The following is an 18,122-nucleotide window of genomic DNA, read 5'->3' on the forward strand; positions in this document are numbered from 1 at the left end:
CCAATTTGGGTAAGAAAAAAAAACCAAAAACAAAACAAATGAATGACTCTTGCTCTGCCAACCTTGGTCACGGGGTCACTGTTAGGGCCAAAAGAGATAATGTCCATGAAAGTAACTATTAGGCACTATGTCAATGGAAGGGATCATTTTTATTCTTTCTTTAAGAGTTTAAGAGTAGTAGAATATGTGGTCTCCCTTGGTAACCTGTCTTTAACATGCTCTGAATGAAGCCCTTCAATCCCTGTCAAGGTAGAAAAGCCTTCCAGGCCTTCCTTACAGCTTTCTCGTTCTTCTGCACTTTGCCAGGACTGTTTCCAGAAGACCCCCTGAATCCTTCTCTGACAATCTTTATTTCTCTTCCAAAATCTAATACAAATGCATCTCCTGAAAGAGTAATAATAACTCATTTTTGTATAGTGTTTTCAAAGCACTTTACATATTTTAGAAAGGATGCCCCAAAAGTCTTAGTGCAATTTAAAGGTATTAAAAACATAAACGGCCCTAAGATTTTTGTGTATATATGTATATAGTGTGTATATATGTGTATATATAGTGTGTGTATATGTGCATATATACATATACATGTGTATATAAATACACTCTACATAGTATATACATATAATACCTAATGTACATTACATAGACATTTTATATTATTTTACATAAATATCTTATTATTCTATATATTTTATATATTATATACATGTATAGGTGTGTGTATATATATATGTGTTCTTCATTTGATCCTCGCAACAACCCTATAAGACAAATGTTATTATCTCCTTTTTATAGATGAAGAGCCTGAAGCCGAGACAAATTTAATGACTTGTCTTGAGCTCATGTGTTCCAACTCTAGTTACAGTACTCAATCCACTATACCACCTAGCTGCCAGAAAGCTTTCTTTTAATAAGTCTGACTCATTTTCTTTGTTCTTTGATTCTTTATTCTTTTATACCTTTGGTACCACATTTGAACTGTGTGAATCATTCTTCCATTTAGTAAATGTTCATAGAATCTTACCCCAGAAGGAGAAAGAGCCTTAAGGCATGAAGTGCTGAATTTTCCAATTGGAAAAACTCTGAGATATAAAATGTAGACCATTAGGACTGGAGGGGACCCTAGAATTAATGAAAAAGCATTTCTGAAACACTCTCTATGTGCTGGGAATTATACTAAGCACTGGAGGTACTAATACGAGAAAGCAATACAGTCCCTGGCCTTAAGGGGCTTATGTTCTAATGAAGGAAGACAAACAGGGGAACTACAAAAAGGCAAGCACACCCTGTGGCATGGTTTGGAATTGGACCATAGTGGCATGGAGGTCTAGTTGGTTTCGGTTTTTTTGTTTGTTTGTTTTAGTTTTCAACATTCCTTTTTATAAGATTTTGAGTTTCAAATTTTTCTCCCTCCCTCCCTTCCCTACCCCCTCCCCAAGACAGCAAGCAATCTGATATAGGCTATGCATGTACAATCATGTTAAATATATTAAACATTATAAAACATTAGTCATGTTTTAAAAAGGAATCTAACAAAAGGGAAAAACCACAAGAAAGAAAGAAAAAAAAAGGGAAAATTGTATGCTTCAATCTGCATTTTGACTGCATAGTTCTTTCTCTGGATATGGATGGCATTTTCCATTGTGAATCTTTTGGAGTTGTCTTAGATCATTGCATTGCTGAGAAGAGCTAAGTCTCTCAAAGTTGGTCAGCATATAATGTTGCTGTTATGTGCTGGTTATGCTCATTTCACTCAGCATCAGTTCATGTAAGTCTTTCCAGGTTTTTCTGAAATCCGCCTGCTCATCATTTTTCTTTGGTGGGAGGTTCTTTTTTATTTATTTTATTATTTGTTTAATATTTTTAGTTTTCAGCATTGATTTCCACAAGATTTTGAATTACCAAAAAAATATGGAATGCTTCACGAATTTGCCTGTCATCCTTGCACAGGGGCCATGCTAATCTTCTCTGTATCATTCCAATTTTAGTATATGTGCTGCCGAAGGAAGCACTGCTCATCATTTCTTATAGCACAATAGTATTCCATCACAATCTCATACTTGTTCAGTCATTCCCCAATCAATGGGCATCCCCTCCATTTCCAATTCTTTTTCACCACATAAAAGAACTTCTATAAATATTTTTGTAATATGTGGGTCCTTTTCTCTTTTTTATGATCTCTTTGGGATATATACCTAGTGGTGGTACTGATGGATCAAAGGGTATGCATAATTTTATAGCTCTTTGGGCATAGTTTCAAATTGCTCTCCAGAATGGTTGGATCAGTTCACAACTTCACCAACAATACAATAGCCGTCCGGTTTTCCCACATCTACTCTGGAGGCCTAGTTCTTATCAAGATAAAAGGTGAAAGCTTAGTTGTCAGAGTCACAGATTCCAGGGGCAGAGTGTGAGTTTCCTAGAGTGGGTAATGATGAGGATGTCCAGGGTACAGGGAGCATAGTTTGGAGAGGACTAAGAAGTGAATGAAGAATAGAAAACATGGGATGGCAGAGTTATAAGGGACTTTAGAGCAAAGTATTTGCTCTTTTGTTTGTTTTTTTTTTTATTATCCATAGATATCATCCTCTTCCAGTACTCTGGAATATACTGTAACGTGAATGCCTTATAATAAAAGTCTATGGTAGAGTGTCATTTGCCACTCAGTGTGTGACCCATCAAGCAAGATAGTGTGTGCCCCAAGACAAACTAACTTTGTTAATCTCGTAAGGATTTTTTTAAGTAATTACCACTGCTATATACTGGTAGGAACCCTGACCCCACCATTCTTTACCCCCTGGTTCCCTTAAACACCTTCCTCTACCCCCTCAATATCTCCAACTTAAAGGCAAATTTCATTTGAAAGATAAAATTGTCCTTAAGATCCAGCTGTTCTATAGAACAATTAGAGCATACTGATTAACAGTTGTCTTATTTCATTTCTTTCCTACTAAAAATCTACCTTGTGTCCAATGGAGCCTGAGGGCTCCCTAATCCTACCCTAACACAGACTCCTCCTGTGTCTATACTCTTCATGATCTTAATCCTATCTCAATATTTTTTAATGAGTCCTTGAAAAATTCTTATCTTACCCTAACATAAAATGCTAGAATTGGAGGAAACCTTAGATTAGATAGATGTGAATGGATGGATAGAGGGATGGATGGATGGATGGATGGATGGATGGATGGATGGATGGATCAAAGGATGGATAGATAGATGAATAGTTAGACAGTTGGCTAAACACATTTGTTAAAGTGCTTACTATGTTCCAGACACTGTGCTAAGGATAGAAATATAAGAAATCAAGGCAATCCCTGCCTTCAAGGAGCTTCCATTCTAATTGAGGTATGGAGGAAACAACACATAAAGGGAAAAAGAAGAGGCAAAGCTACAAAAATGGCAGCATGGTTTAGAGCTGGTAATTAGAAGCGAGTGAAGTGGACCAGGCTAGCCTGTGGGAGCCAAGGGAGTTCCTCAGCCAGCCCTCTGTTGAGGAGGTGGGGATAATGGTCTGAGTCAAGGAAGCATGGTCCAACATGTCCAACAACAGTATGTTGGAAAGTATGTAACAGAGAATGTTAGAGATGAAAGTGACTTCAAATCATAGGATAGCAACTGTGAGAGCTGGTAGTTCATTTCATCTATTCCCCTACTTTAGAGCCTTTTACTGTTACCTGTCGCCCACCAATTATTGTATATGCTCAGGCATTCAAGGTTGTTTAAGACCTACTCCAAACTTCCCTTTACAGACATGTTTCCCATATCTATATATCTCATACCCATATGTCTACATATACACACATAGATGAATATATACATATATGATATTTAGGGGCTATATACATATGGACATAATATTTAGAGAAGCAGAGGGTTCATAAAGCATGGCAAACTCAAGAGGAAGTGTATAGTGCATTATGTTAAAAAAATCCACTTGATTTCAAGTCAGAAGACCTTGGTTTTAGGTCTGAATTCTTATTGTGTGACTGCAAGAAGTCATTTTCTGCATCAGAGCATGATTCAAAGGGGTATTGTAAAGCTTACACGAAATAAAGAATGTTAAGCATTTGGTCATCCTGTAATGGACCCTGTAAATGCCAGCTCATCATTATTGGCATTATTAATGTTACTAATAATGAATAAATAAATACCGATTGATCAGAGGCCATTCAGCTATGAAAAATTTCAAGTTACGGAGAATGGGAAACAAGAAATGGCAGCTGAAGGGCTCTGATTAGGGGCCGTGGGTCAAAGAAGGAAACTGGGCCAAGTGGGAGACTGGGGAAAGCATTAACAGACTTCAAGAGTACTGTGTCTTTGTCTTTGGTTTTAGTGTGTGTGTGTGTGTGCGCGCGCGCGCGTGTGTGTGTGTGTGTGTGTGTGTGTGTGTGTGTGTGTGTGTGTGTGTGTGTAGGGTCCCTTTCCCAAAAGCAGAACTTAGATTGTCTTGCAGTGGTTAAAAATTTTATTACCCTACCATCCAACTGGTGATGAGCCACTCTGCCCTACTTCAGCTAGGACTCCAACCACATAAAGAGGCTTAAAAGTAACTGGAGAATTAACTAACCATGAAAACTGAGATTACATATACTGTGGTTAATTTCCTTTTTTGGAAATTACCCCTCGCATAGAATTCCCAGGGAATACTTGAAATGTAGATCCAGCTGAGAGCCTGGAAAACAAACACAAAAGGAAAGGCCTGGAGGAGAAAGATTAGATAAAGTATATCAGGCAGAATCCAGGAGTGTATGGAACTCTTGAGATCAAATTTGGATGCCTCTAGAGAGCATGGATTCAACTCCAAAACTCAGGGGTTAGGGAGAGCAGCACCATGGGGAAGAACTAAACAGCCTATGGGATAAACTAAGTTTAGCAAGCACATTAAGGTTTGCAAAGTGTTTACACATGTCTCAATTCTCATGACAATTCTGGGAGGTAAGAGCTAGTATTATTCCCATTTTATAGAAGAGGAAATTAAAACTGAGGTAAGTTAAGCGACTCAACCAGGGATATCCAGTTGAGAAGTGTCTCAGGTAAGATTTGAACCCTGTCTTTCTGACTCCTAGTCCAGCACTTGGTCCACTATGCCACCTCCCTGCCTATTAGTGGAATAAGGGCTGAACAAGGATGATCATAGATTTTGAGCTGGATAGGAATTTTACCTGCCATCTGACTCAAACTATTTATTTTACAGATGAGACATTTGGATGTAAATCTTGCTTCTAAGTGTACCAGCTATGTGACCATAGGTAAGTTATTTGATTAGTCTGAATCTGATTCCTCATCTGCAAAGGGGAAATGATAGGACCCACCTCACTAAACTGTTGAGAGACCAAAGAGATAAAGTTTGTAAAGCATTTTGTAAGCCTGTGAATGGGGGAGGGGAAGTTCTTTACCTGTCTTACATTGTGGAAATGCCAGACCTTTCAGTCTGGTGACACCTAGGAACTTCTCACAATAGTGTTCTTAAATGCATAAAATAAATTATACAGGATAACAAAGGAGATCAATAATATTGAATAGAGTCATCAAAATATTAAGTAATGTTTTAAAAATATAAAACACAAAGGATTACAAAGAAAATAAATCATATTAAAAACAGTTATCAAAATATATTTTAAAAAAATGCATGGACCCCAGGTTAAAACAAAACCCTGCTTTAAACTCTATGGGAATATAAACTATTATTAGATTTGGAACAAAAGATGAATTGTTCAACCTGGAAAGGAAACATAGAGGGGGGAGCAGCCTGTTAAGAGACTGATTAATGAGCAAAGCAAGATCAAATTAGTTTAAGTAATGAGACTGATCTGGGCTGACCCTCCCATCTAGGGAGAAAGTGAGCTGCTCACCATGTTGATTTTCAAATTTTGTTTTAGGCCCTTGTGCATGATGGAATATTGTGAGGGAATACTGGAAGAAGATAAGGTTGAAAAGGAGGTTGTAGCTAGGCCACAGAGGGCCTTGAATCTCAGCTAAAGATTTTGGACTGAATTGGTAGGTAGTAGGAGCTAGTAAATTCTTTTCATCAGGGCAACAATATACCTGTATATTATTATGCTCCAAGGTTTTGTCATTGTATTAAAGTAGTTTTTGTACACTAAACGACTAACGGAACACAAACGTGTCTCTCTGAAGGGAGGGGAAGAGAATAAGCTTTGTTCCGGGTCAGCTGTCTGCCAGGCACTGGGCTAAGCCCTTAACAAATATTATCTTATCCGAGTCACACAACAACTCTGCTCAGTATAGTAGTTCAGGATAAAAGGAACAACACTTGTCCATTGAAGGGGCAAGAAGAGAAATGCGTCTATCCATCCATCTCTATCTATCTATCTATCTATCTCTCCATCCATCCATCCATTCATCTATCTGTTTATTTTCTATCAATCTGTTATCTATCTTTCTGACTGTCTGCCTGTCTGTTTGCCTACCTATCTGTCTATTTGTCTGTCTGTCCCTGAATCTAGCAAAGAATTTAGAATGTAGAAGACATGGTCCTAAAAACTCTTACAAAAAGCTGAGTAGGTATGGAGAGTTTTCCCCTCCTTATTCTCTCTTTCTTTATCTTTCCTAGTCAGGAGAAAACTGCTCCCTGCTCCTTGAAGTTAGGAAGCCTCATGGCCTGGTATCAATCAAGGAGTTCCCAAATAGGCCAAGGAGAAATAATCTAATTACATCTTATTCACAGAAATTCTTGAGTGTTTGTATCTTTAGATTAAGAATTGCATTCTCAAGTAATAGAAGTTTTATTTTGATGGATTTTTGTATTCATTACTAAGCTAGAAATTTTCCTGGACTTCCGCTTGATTTGTAGTGTGTCTCTCTCTTGAGATAAAGAAAAACAAAAACAAAAACATCTGTTTATTGAGAAGGTTGGGGTGGGAAGAGGGTTTCAGTTAATGCCAGTTGTCCTATTAACCACTGCCAACTCAAATGGGTAAAAATTAGTGCTCTTTCTGCTATAATATGCTGACTCTCACAATCCACTTTTCTTCTTGTCAGTTATCCCTTTCTTAATGGAGTAGTTAGATAAAGTGCTTTCTGGTTAATTGAAGTTGGAATGTACAATAGCTGTGAATCCCCACAGGAGAGCATGGTGTACTATTTACGCAGTCTACAAATTAGAAACTCTCATTTTCGTCTTTCTCTGATTTCTTTGAGGAGGTTTTAGAAGGTGCAGGCTGGGGTACAGGAGAGACAAAATAGTATCTTTTTGGGGAGTGAAGATGAAGGTTGCCTGATGTTAGAACAAGGTCAACATACACAATTGGAGAAAAAATAACAGTCCCTTACGTATGCAAGGGATGTACTTTACAAAATGCTTGCCAGATATTTTCTTATGTGGCTGTCATAATATCCCTTAAGAGTAAATGTTATCACCATTTTACAAGTGAGGAGAATATGCAATGGATTGCCACTATTCCAAGTCCACATGACTAGTTAGCAACATAGATGGACTTTTAGGTCCAGTAGACTTTTCCTTTTTTACTTCTTGGAGTTCTTATTTGTCTGTGGGTTGGAAATCTAATAATGGCTAATATCTTTTTTGAAAAAGTGTTCCAAGAGTTACATAGTAAGACTTTCAGAAGGGGATTTCCTCTTCAGCTGCTCTGAGTCAAGGAGGAAGCAGGGAAGAAAGTTAGCAGAATGTGGGAGAGCAAAAGGAAGAACAGGTGTTAAAATTGAAGAAGAGAGGAGAGGAGATTCTTCTGAATCTTCTTTGGCAGAGGAAACAAGAAGGAAGGCATGCCTGGGAGAAACAGATTTCCCTTTGAGGATGATCTTAGGATTTTTTTTGACTTAGGGACTGAAGGGAATAGCTTCTTAAATCAGTTACTAATTGAATTCTATTTGCTGAATCAAAAAAAAGACTAATACCTTTTTGGGTGGAGTGATGGTATAGGAAATATTCCCTGCCCTGCCCTGCCCTGTAAAGGTTACCTCATTTTCACTCCACAATAGTTTTCCAGAGTTCATTTTCTTGATCTTTCTTCTCTTGGCAAGATCATACCTAAACAACCTTGGAGAGAAACAGAGGTTTGTATATTTATAGCTGGGAAGGACCTCAAAAGCCTTGTAGTCTAATCCCTTTATTTTTAATATGAGGAACTGAGGCCAAAAGAGGTGATATACATGGGGAGAAAGTAGCAGAGCCAACATTTGACCTTTAGGCCCTTTGAATGCTTAGGATCATAGATGTAGACTTTGAAGAATGTTGGAGGTCACCTAGTCCAATCCCTTCTTTTTTTAAATGAGGAACTGATCCCCAGAGACAATAAGTGCCTTGGCCAAGGTCATCCAGGTAGTAAGTGGTGGAGTCAGGATTTGTATGTAGTGATTCCAATAACAGCATTCTAAGTCCTTTGCTAAGTTCCCTTTCCACTGCTGCACACTGCTGTGGAATCAGAAAGAGATCTGGAGTTGGGAAGAACTGAATTCAGATCTCAGTACTATTAATTACTACTTGTTTGAACATATGCACTCACTTCTTCCAGGGCTTCAGTTTCTGTATCCAAAATTAGGGCTTTAGACTAGCTGGTCTCTATGGTCCTTTCCAATTCTGTGTCTTATGAGCACAAGAGATGATATATGTCTCTTCCAGAGAATTACAATGCTAGACCCAGGGCTAATACAATCTGTGCTGAAATCTTGCCTCAGATTTTACTCGCTATGTGATCCTGTGTGAGGCAGATAGAGATTAAGTGACTTTTTCAGGGCTACATAGCTAGTAAATTTCTAAGGTAAGATTTGAACTGAGGTCTTCCCGACTACAGGCCCAGAGCTCTAACCACTGTGCTAGCTGCCTCAAGCTGCCAGGGACTTTAAGTGACTTGCCTATGGTTACTCAGGTGGTTGATATCAGAAACAGGATTTGAATGTAGGTCCTCTGACTCTAGAGCCTTTTTCCTATGCTGCTCCCAACATTACACAAATAGCAAGTAGCTGAGCCTAGTCTAGAATCAGGGTTTCTTTACTTCCGTACCAGTGATCTGTCTTCCCAGGATTCTTTGACCCTTAGTTTCCCTATAAGTAAAGTGGGCATAATAATAGTATTTACCCCCCAAAGAGTTGTTACGAGGATCCAACGAAATACTGTAAATAAAGCCCTTTGCAAACCATAAAGGGTTATATAAATGCAAGATATTATTCTTCCAAAGACTAATCTAGTGAGTAGTGATCAACCCATTCCTACAGCCAAGTAGCCAACCCTACCTCTATGAGACTGATCCTTAAAAGGAACGTCAGGGCTTTACCAGGAAGGATTTATAGTTATGGCCAGTCAATTCAACAAATATTCTCTATAGAACTATATAAAGGGTAGTATATCATGATAGATAAAGGGCCAGCTTTGAAGTCGAGAAGATCCAGATTGAAATGTTGCCTCCGACATGTACTAGTTACATGACAAAGAGCTAGTCACTTAATCTTTCGGTATACCAGTAAACTCTCAAAGACTGTTACTTGCCCTGTTGCCAATCTACATCAAGGGAGGCAAGTTCATAGCACTACTACAATCATAGGTCTTGCAAAAGAAAAACAGGAAATTAAAATAAAACATACACAAAGATACAAATATGGGAAGATCTGCAACTATTTGCAATATAAATTTGCACTTGCAATACAAACATGAGAATACAAAGATTAAAAATCCAAAGCCTCTACTTTTAAGGAGATAATGGGGTGATACAATGAGTCTACTCGGAGATCTTCAGCAAAAGTTGTCATTGGCTTCAGAAGTACTAAGGAGAGAGCATTTGCATTAGGAAAGACCTCTCCTGAGCAGCTCAAGGCTGCCCATCTGGCTCTGTACCAAGTGGAACCTTCTGAAACTGCTTTCAGGTAATGGGAAACAGTCTTCCTAGCCAGGATTCTATAGTGCTGATATCTGTCTAAAACTTGCAGGAAGAAAAGAGGAAAGCAATCAGAGTGAGTTCACCCAATAGGTTCAGAGAAAATATAGATGATGATGAAGAAACACTATACCTGAATTGACCTGAAGGCACATCAGGGCAACTAATTGATAACCAATCAGTCGTACTACATTTTTTTATTTGATGGGAAATATTGTGGGAAAGTGGTGAAAATGTAAAGATTCTTGCAGGAATGGTGGCATGATATCTGAGGAAGACAGATCCCTGGTATGGGAGTAAAGAAACCCGGATTCTAGACTAGGCTCGGCCGCTTGCTATAAGACTCTAGAATCAGAGGACCTGTATTCAAATCCTGTTTCTGATACCAACTACCTGAGCAACCATAGGCAAGTTGCTTAAGGTCTCTGGCAGCTTGAGGCAGATGGGTGGCACAGTGGTTAGAGCTGCCATTGGGACTACCTCAGTTCAAATTTCACCTTATAAATTTACTAGTTACATAACCCTGAGCAACTCACTTAATCTGTCTGCTTCAGTGTCTCAACTGAAAATGGAGATATAATTCTTACCTCTACCTCATACGGTCTGTGTGACTTTAGGGACCTCTGAGACTCAATTTCCTTCTTTATAAAATGAGGGGTTAAATAGGTGATGTCTAAGGTCCTACCCATCTCTAACACTGATATTCTGAATTACACTCTGACCCCTTGCCTCTATGCAAGATCAAACAACATCAGAGTTGGAAGGGATAGATCCCAGAGGCCACACGGACCTGAGCAAGAATGTCTCCTTCCATGATCCCAACAAATGCTCATCCTGCTTGTATTTTAAGTTGTCCGAGAATAGAGAACCCACTAGCTCCTGAGGCAGTTCACTACCCTTCTGGAGAATTAGGTGCTTTCTTGAACTGAGCTGAAATCATCCTCCCTCTAATTTACAGGACCATAGATGTAGAGCTAGAAGAGATGTTAGGGGTCAGCTAGTTTAACCCTTGGTTTCACAGATGAGCAAAATGAGGCCCAGAGAGGTTATGTCACTTGCCTAAGGCCACATAGGTAATAAGTGGAACTGGGACTTGAACCCGGGTCTTTAGACTCCAAATACATTGTTTTTTCCAATGTACCACAAAATTCTACCCAATGTTCCTACCCTTGCCCTCTGACAAGCCTAATCTTTTACAAGACAAATTCTCAAAGGCAGCTATTGCGTTCCTTCCTTGAATGACCTCTAATTCAGGCTAAACATCTCAAGTTCTCCAGTCTCCATTCCCTGGGATAGAGAGAGAAATTTGGGGAGCCATGGTCATGACAGCAGGAGCTAAATGTTTTCACAGAAACTTTGAAGAGAACACCATTGTTACAGATAAATTCAGAAGAGATAAAATAATAGCCTCACCATGATGCCACTTCACATCCCTCATTTCCACTGGCTCCCTGGGAAAGTGAACCACCCACTGTGGGCTTTTGATGTAAATGGAGTGGGACATCTTCTACCTGCCAGAAGGTGGGGAAAGACTGTGGGATTTGTTACAGCAGTGAATGTCTCAGAGCCGACTCTTGGGAAATGGCCTGTCAAGACTTCATTTCTCCGTAGGGCTTCAGCAAACACATAGAAAGTGGCCACAGCTTTGTTGCTAGCCTTCGGTCACCCCCTTGCAGATTAACGGCTGTTTGTGCTGCACAAGGAGTGTTTGCTTGGACATGACCGATGTTTGTGAAATTGAGGTCATTCAGCTCCTAATCAAAGTTCAGACACCAGGCGGGGAGGCATAAAGAATTCCGATATCATAATCTCTAAGGGAGGGCTTGGAGCCTGAGGGAAGGCAGCAGTAAATTGTGTGCCCACGCAGCCAGCCATGTTGCACACCCAGCACCAGTCAACTGGGGAATGGGAACCTGAGCACTTGCCCAGAGAGCCAGGTGATGAATGGGAAAGAATCAGACAAATTTTTTTTCAGCAATTGAGCTTGGATGTGATTCTGTAGTCACATAGATTCATAGACTGTTAGAACTGAAACAGGCCTCTGAGTCACTGGATCCAAGTCTCAAAGAGGTCATAGACATCACTCTGGCATTTTAAAATTTTTTCAATGCCAGTTTTTTGTACCATGTTAATTTCCATATATACCCTGACCCACTGGACTCTCCCTTAAACCAAAGAAAAAAATAGGTAAGTAAAACTAATGGACGACATGACCACAGTTGGACGGTATTTTTAACCATTCATTCCTATAATCCTCCACCTATCTAATAAGAAGAGGGAATGTATTTCATCATCTCTTCTTCAGGACCAAGATTGCTCATTAAAATTCATCTAAAAATGACTGCTTTTTAGTGCCTCTATAGTGATTGCATATGTCATTCTCCTGGTTCTACTTACTGAACAAATCATAGGTTCATATGATTCTTCCCACATTTCTCTAAATTCCATATATTAACCATTTCTTATGGCACAACAACAGTCTGTTACATTTAGATCACAAATCATTTGTTTCCCCCAAACAATGGGGATGCATTTGTTTCATTTTTTCTACTCTCGAGAGTTGTTGCTTTCAATATATATGCATAGATGTATATATATATATATATATATATAATGTATATATATATATAATGTATATATATATACACATATACACATATATAGAGATAGATAGATAGATAGATAGATAGATAGAAAGAAAGAAAGACAGATAGGATCTTTCTTTTTGTCTTTGACCCTCTTGGGGTATAGGCCCAGCAGTACAATTGCTGAATCTAAAGGCATGAATGATTTGGTGTCTTTTCTTTTAACCCCCCTCATTTAGTAGTTGAAGAAACTGAGCCTCACAGAAAGGAAAGGGCTTGTGCAAACTAGCTAGTGGCTGAAGGAACATTAAATGAGGTCTTCTGATTTCAGCATCAGTGTTCTTTCTACCAGTGAAATAAGACTTTAGGGACCTAGAGAAGGGTTATATCCACACCCCTAGAGGGAAGTGTTCTCTTTTAGAATTGTTTTCTGCTGAAAATACTCCCTAAAGAGCTCTAGAAATAGAAACTAAGAAGGGACGAAGGGTAAAAGAAGGAAAAAATATTAAGAGAAGGAGATTGGGAGGAGGAGGAGCAAGAAAGGTTAAGCAGCAGTCCTAAGTGAGGTCTGTGGCAGAAGCTATGGACAGATGGTACCACCCTAGCAAGGAACACGCAGTGCTTGTCCAAAGCACAGAAACCTTCATTTTGTTTTTAATGAAATAAGAACTAGGTTTTCTCCTTCCCTACTAAAGTAGTGTGGTTGTCATCCTGGCTCCTTGGAGCCCTCTTGCCCCCCTTCACCAGGCTTCCATGAAATCCACAATCTAGAAATCCACTAAAACATGGAACTTTTCCAAAGGTTGCCATGAACTAATGAGAGACTTGACAACTGAGATACCTCCCAGCTTCTTTCCCCTCACTGGGGCAGGATGGAGGGTTCTGGAAGGCAAACAAATGGAGGGAAGGGGAGAAAAATATTCTTGCCTCTTCCAAACCAGAGGACTAAAACATAAATAGAAACACAGAATGCTGGAATGAGCAGGGGAGTTAGAGCACAAAATGTCAAAATTTAAAAATAATTTCCAACCCCATTCTTTTACGGAGGAGAAAAGTGAGATTCAGAGATAAGTGTATATGCCCTTAGTCCCACAGTTAGTGAGAGGTGGCTCAACAAGCATATATTTGGCACTTACCAGGTACTATGCAAGGCACTGGGGATACAAAGAAAGGGAAAAACAGACTGTCTGCCCTCAGAGAACTCATATTCTAATGGGAGAGACAAAATGTAAGTAACTACATACCTACAAGAAACAGAGAGCCAGAAATGGAATCTGTCTCCCATGACTCCCAGCACGGTACTATGTCTATCACAATATCTTGGTCTCTTGGCACTTGGTACAGTAGCTAATTTACATAGTAACCAAATCTATTTGCAAAGAACTGCCCCAGGTAAGGTATCCCAGTCAGGTCTAAGCATAAGTGATCCACAGAGCAGGAGTGGGGAATGTTAGGAGGAGAGGCAGGAGGAAATTTCCAACTCCTCTGGCTGTCTTAATATAACCAAAACCTTCATTAAAAAGTTTTATTCATGTCTTTGTTTTAATATCATGTTCACATCCTGATATTACCCCTCTTCCTCACATTATATCCTCCCTCTAACAAAGAAAAGGTGTTAAGTAAAACTACTTGTTATAGGAGTTGTGTCTGAGGCTATGCAACATTCTTCTTTCACAGTAGTCCGCCTCTCCATTGACAGAAGGCAAATGTGTTTCGGTTTCTCTGATCCAGGACCAAGATCAATTATTGCAATTATTGTGAGTTAGTATTATTTTCCTTTAAAATATTATAGACATTTCTTAAGTTGCTTTTCTGATCCAGCTTACTACACACTGCATCTGTTTGTACACATTTTCCCGTGTTTCTTCAAATCCCATGTATTAGTCATTTCTTATGGATCAATAACATTATATTACCTTCATATACCACAATTTGTTTATTTATTTCCTATTAATCAATGGGTACTCATTGTTTCAAAATTTCTTTGCTACCGTAAAAACTGCTGCTATGAATATTTTGGCAGTTATGGGGCCTTTTCTATCTGTCTTTGATCTCCTAGGGTTATATACTCAGTATTGAAATAACCAGGTCAAAGAGTTGTGACATCTTGAAAAATTTCAAATTACTTCCTAGAACAGTTGTCATAATCCACTCCACCAATCATGTATTAGCGTACCTGTATTCTCACAACCCCTATGACATTAACTGTCTCCATCTTTTTTCCTCTTTGTCGATTTGAATGGCATGGAAACCTCCATTACATAAATCACCAACTACTACTTCATTTGTTTCCATTTCAAGAGGGGTTTTAAGATAGTTTGTGCAATGGAGCATTGATTTTATGTCAGAAAATCTGAGTTTGAGTTCTGACTTAGGTCATTACTAACTTTCTGATTAAATGAGAATCATTTGAGGTTTGGGGGCTTCAGGTTCCTCACAGAATTTTTTTTTGTTTGGTTTTTTTGTTTTGTTTTGTTTTTGGCTAGGAAAGTATTTAGTATACTTTCCAAATCACTATAATTATGTGAGCTGCCACCGCCATCCTTGTTATTACTGAGACATTCTCTGAGAGAAGACTAGACTTAGTTGATTTTACTCAGGATTCTCTCCTACTACTCTGTGGCCCAAGAAACCTTCACTTTCATAAACTTCAGAAATGCATGCAGCTCTGCCCCAGCTCAGAGGGAAGCTGGGACGGAGTTTATAAAGACTCACAGAGCATCCAGCAAGGAGGCAACGCCTCTGATGGTGTCCTTGTCTGGGAAACCTTGTTGGAAGCATATTGGTGCCAGATCTCATTACAACCAAGAGAACGTCTGCAGGATGTGTCGCTTGCAGACATCTTTTTCAGAGTGAGCTCAGGTTTCTTCAGTGCCTGCTCTATTCCCCCTGACACCAGGGCATTTATATTTATTTGATGGAGCTAGGATGAATTATGCACACTCCCTGCTGAACAAGGATTTAATGAGGGGGTTTCTTTTCTTCCCCTTTCCTTTGCTTCTTAATGGATTCTAGCCTTTGAATTAAGCACAAGCTCAGTCTGGGAGCTCCAGGGGATACAGAAAGGGAAAACGTCCCAGTACCTAGGCCTTCCTTACAGCAAGCTTAGCCAGGCAGCATGACATATTTGAATGAATATTTGACTTGGCTATCAGAAGATATGGGTTCGAATCTGGTTGGTGGGGCCATAAGCAGGTTCTTCAACTACTTGGGCTTTTGATTTTGGCTTCTGTTAAATAACCAAATTGAACTAGACTATTCCTAAGGATGCCTCTATCCTGATGTGACTTTTTTGTTGTTTTAAATCAAAACAGCTACTTTGATCTTAGATGGTAATAATAGAAATCTAGGGTATAGGACAAGGGAGGTAATATCTGAAGAACATAGGATGGCGTGGAGGGCTCAGAGGAGGGAAATTCTGTCCTTATGAGCACCCTGAAAAAGACATATTTATAGCCTGTCCTCTGCTCTAGGCTAGTCACACTTAGAGTACTGGGTCCAGTCCGAATTAAATGTCAGTTCAACAAGCATTTATTAAGCATCTGCTATGTTCAAGGGGGAAAAGAATGAAGGGAACAAACATTGTTGAGGGGTTACTATGTGCCAGGCACTGTGCTAGGAGATTTACAAATAGCTCATTTGCTAATATTGTGCCATTGTGCTGGGTGCTGAGTTTACAAAAACAAAACAAGCAATCCCTTTGGGCTATCATTCTAGTGGGGCAATGTAATAAGTGCACAGGTAAATGAATGCAAAATACTTTGAAGATGGAAAGAGTGCTGAAGGGACAGGGAAAGACTTCCTACCTGGCATTTCAATTGTATCACATTGTATCTTGAAGGCATCTAAAAAGTGAAGAAGAGAAAGTGAGGAGAGAATGCCTTTAGGCATTGAAGGGATGGAGATGGGGGTGGGAGGCAGCCTGCATGAAGGCGTGGAAACCAGAGGTGGAATCATAAGATGGGGGAAATGGTAAAGTAGGCCAGTTTGGCTGAAATAGAGGATACATGAAGGGAAATCACGTTACTCTGGTATGGAAAGGTAGAATTGAACCAGATGGCGAAGGGCGTTGAAAACCAGGCTGAGGATTCTGTACTCTAGTGGTGAGCCACTGACAATTGTGGAGTAGTGGATTGGCACCATCAGAACCATGCTTCAGAAAGCTATATTTGACAGCTGTCAAATTAAGGAGAGAAGAGACTGAGATCAGGGAGACCAACTAAGAGGTTATTGTAATAATCCAGATGAAAAGGGAGGTGGACCTGTGCTAAACATGCAGTGATAGCACAAGTGTGTATGTGTGGGGGGGAGGGTGGGAAACGTAAAAAGAGATGGAACTGACAAAACTTGGTAACCAATTAGATCATATTTTAGGAAGGACATTAACAAGCTGGGATGTGACCAGGAGAGGCCGACCAGAATGGTGAATATATTAGAAGTCATATAATTACGATGAGCAGTTAAAATGATGGGAGGTGTTTAACATAGAGAAGAGATAACCAAGGGAGGGCATAGTGACTGGAACCTGAAAGGCTGTCGTTGGGAAGAGTGAGCAGATGACTGTGTTGCCCAGATGGCAAATCAAGGACCAGTGACAGGGAGACAGATTTGGGCTAAATAGAAGAATTTGCTGACTCTTGAAGCTTTCCAGCAATGGGATAGTCTGCTTCATGAGACAGTGAGTTCCCTGACACCAGAAGTATTTGATCAAAGATTGGATGAGCCCCTGGCAGGGATACCATGGAAGGCATTACCACACTGAGAGAGACCATATGATCAAAGGCCCCATATAGAAAGATGAGAATGCTAATGTGTTATTGATGGAATTTTGAACTGGTCTAACTACTTTGGAAAGTAGTTTAGAACTATGCTGAGGAAGGCCTTATAGGCTTCAGGGTTCAGCAGTTGGCTAGATTCTTAGAACTTGGAGAAGGCCTGGCACAAGACTTTTGGAAAGGCAGGAGTGGGCCTGAGGGTAGCATAGAATGGGTGCTCTGGGTTTCTTCCCATGGGGGTGGGGAACTTTCCCCAAGGAAGTCAAAGACAAAAATAAATAGGATATTACTCACATCTTTTCTCTGGAGCCTTTGAAATCTATTTTTTTTTACAACTCTGTCAGACGATGCCAAGTTTTGTTCTCCTTTATCACAAATTCTTACACGAAATGTTCCCTTTCCCCAAAGTTTCGAATCACTTCCACTTCAGCGATCAATTCCTCCTTGGTGATGAGATACAAATCCAGAATAACAGCTGAAGGATGAAATTATCATGAAAGCAAGCCAATAAATTATTATCTGCTCTGCTTTTGGCAGAGAGAGAACTTCAGCAGATGTGCAAATAATTGGAGTCCCTTCACTGCTATATCATACCTCTGTGTCAGGCTTTTGTTCTGTTTCTAAAGTCCTCATCTATTTCCTCTTGCTGCTCAGGTTGTCTCTAGCGTACCCCAGTGTATGCAATACCATTTCCGTGTCTTCCTGATTGATCTTCCCTCAAAAACTCTCTATTCTGCTTTTTCTCCCCACCCTTCCCCTCCCATGCCTGGATGCTGGATTTCTTCACATAAGTATATATTGTCAATATGTGGTATCACTGCTCACCCAGCCCCAGCCCCTTTTAATCAGTAAGTCTACCAGTAAGTGTCTGTTGGGTTTACTATGTGCCAGGCACTGTGCTAACCATTGGA

General features: G+C 39.7%; 1 non-coding gene across 1 annotated transcript; it reads right to left on the reverse strand.

The window, feature by feature from the left end:
- Positions 1 to 1,902: 1,902 nt before the first annotated feature.
- LOC118832406 lies at positions 1,903 to 2,009 on the reverse strand. The gene has a single exon (XR_005009171.1). It is a non-coding gene; the product is annotated as a U6 spliceosomal RNA (small nuclear RNA).
- Positions 2,010 to 18,122: the final 16,113 nt, after the last annotated feature.

This window comes from Trichosurus vulpecula, chromosome 9 (assembly GCF_011100635.1).
Source record: "Trichosurus vulpecula isolate mTriVul1 chromosome 9, mTriVul1.pri, whole genome shotgun sequence".
In the NCBI taxonomy this organism is placed as follows: Eukaryota; Metazoa; Chordata; class Mammalia; order Diprotodontia; family Phalangeridae; genus Trichosurus; species Trichosurus vulpecula.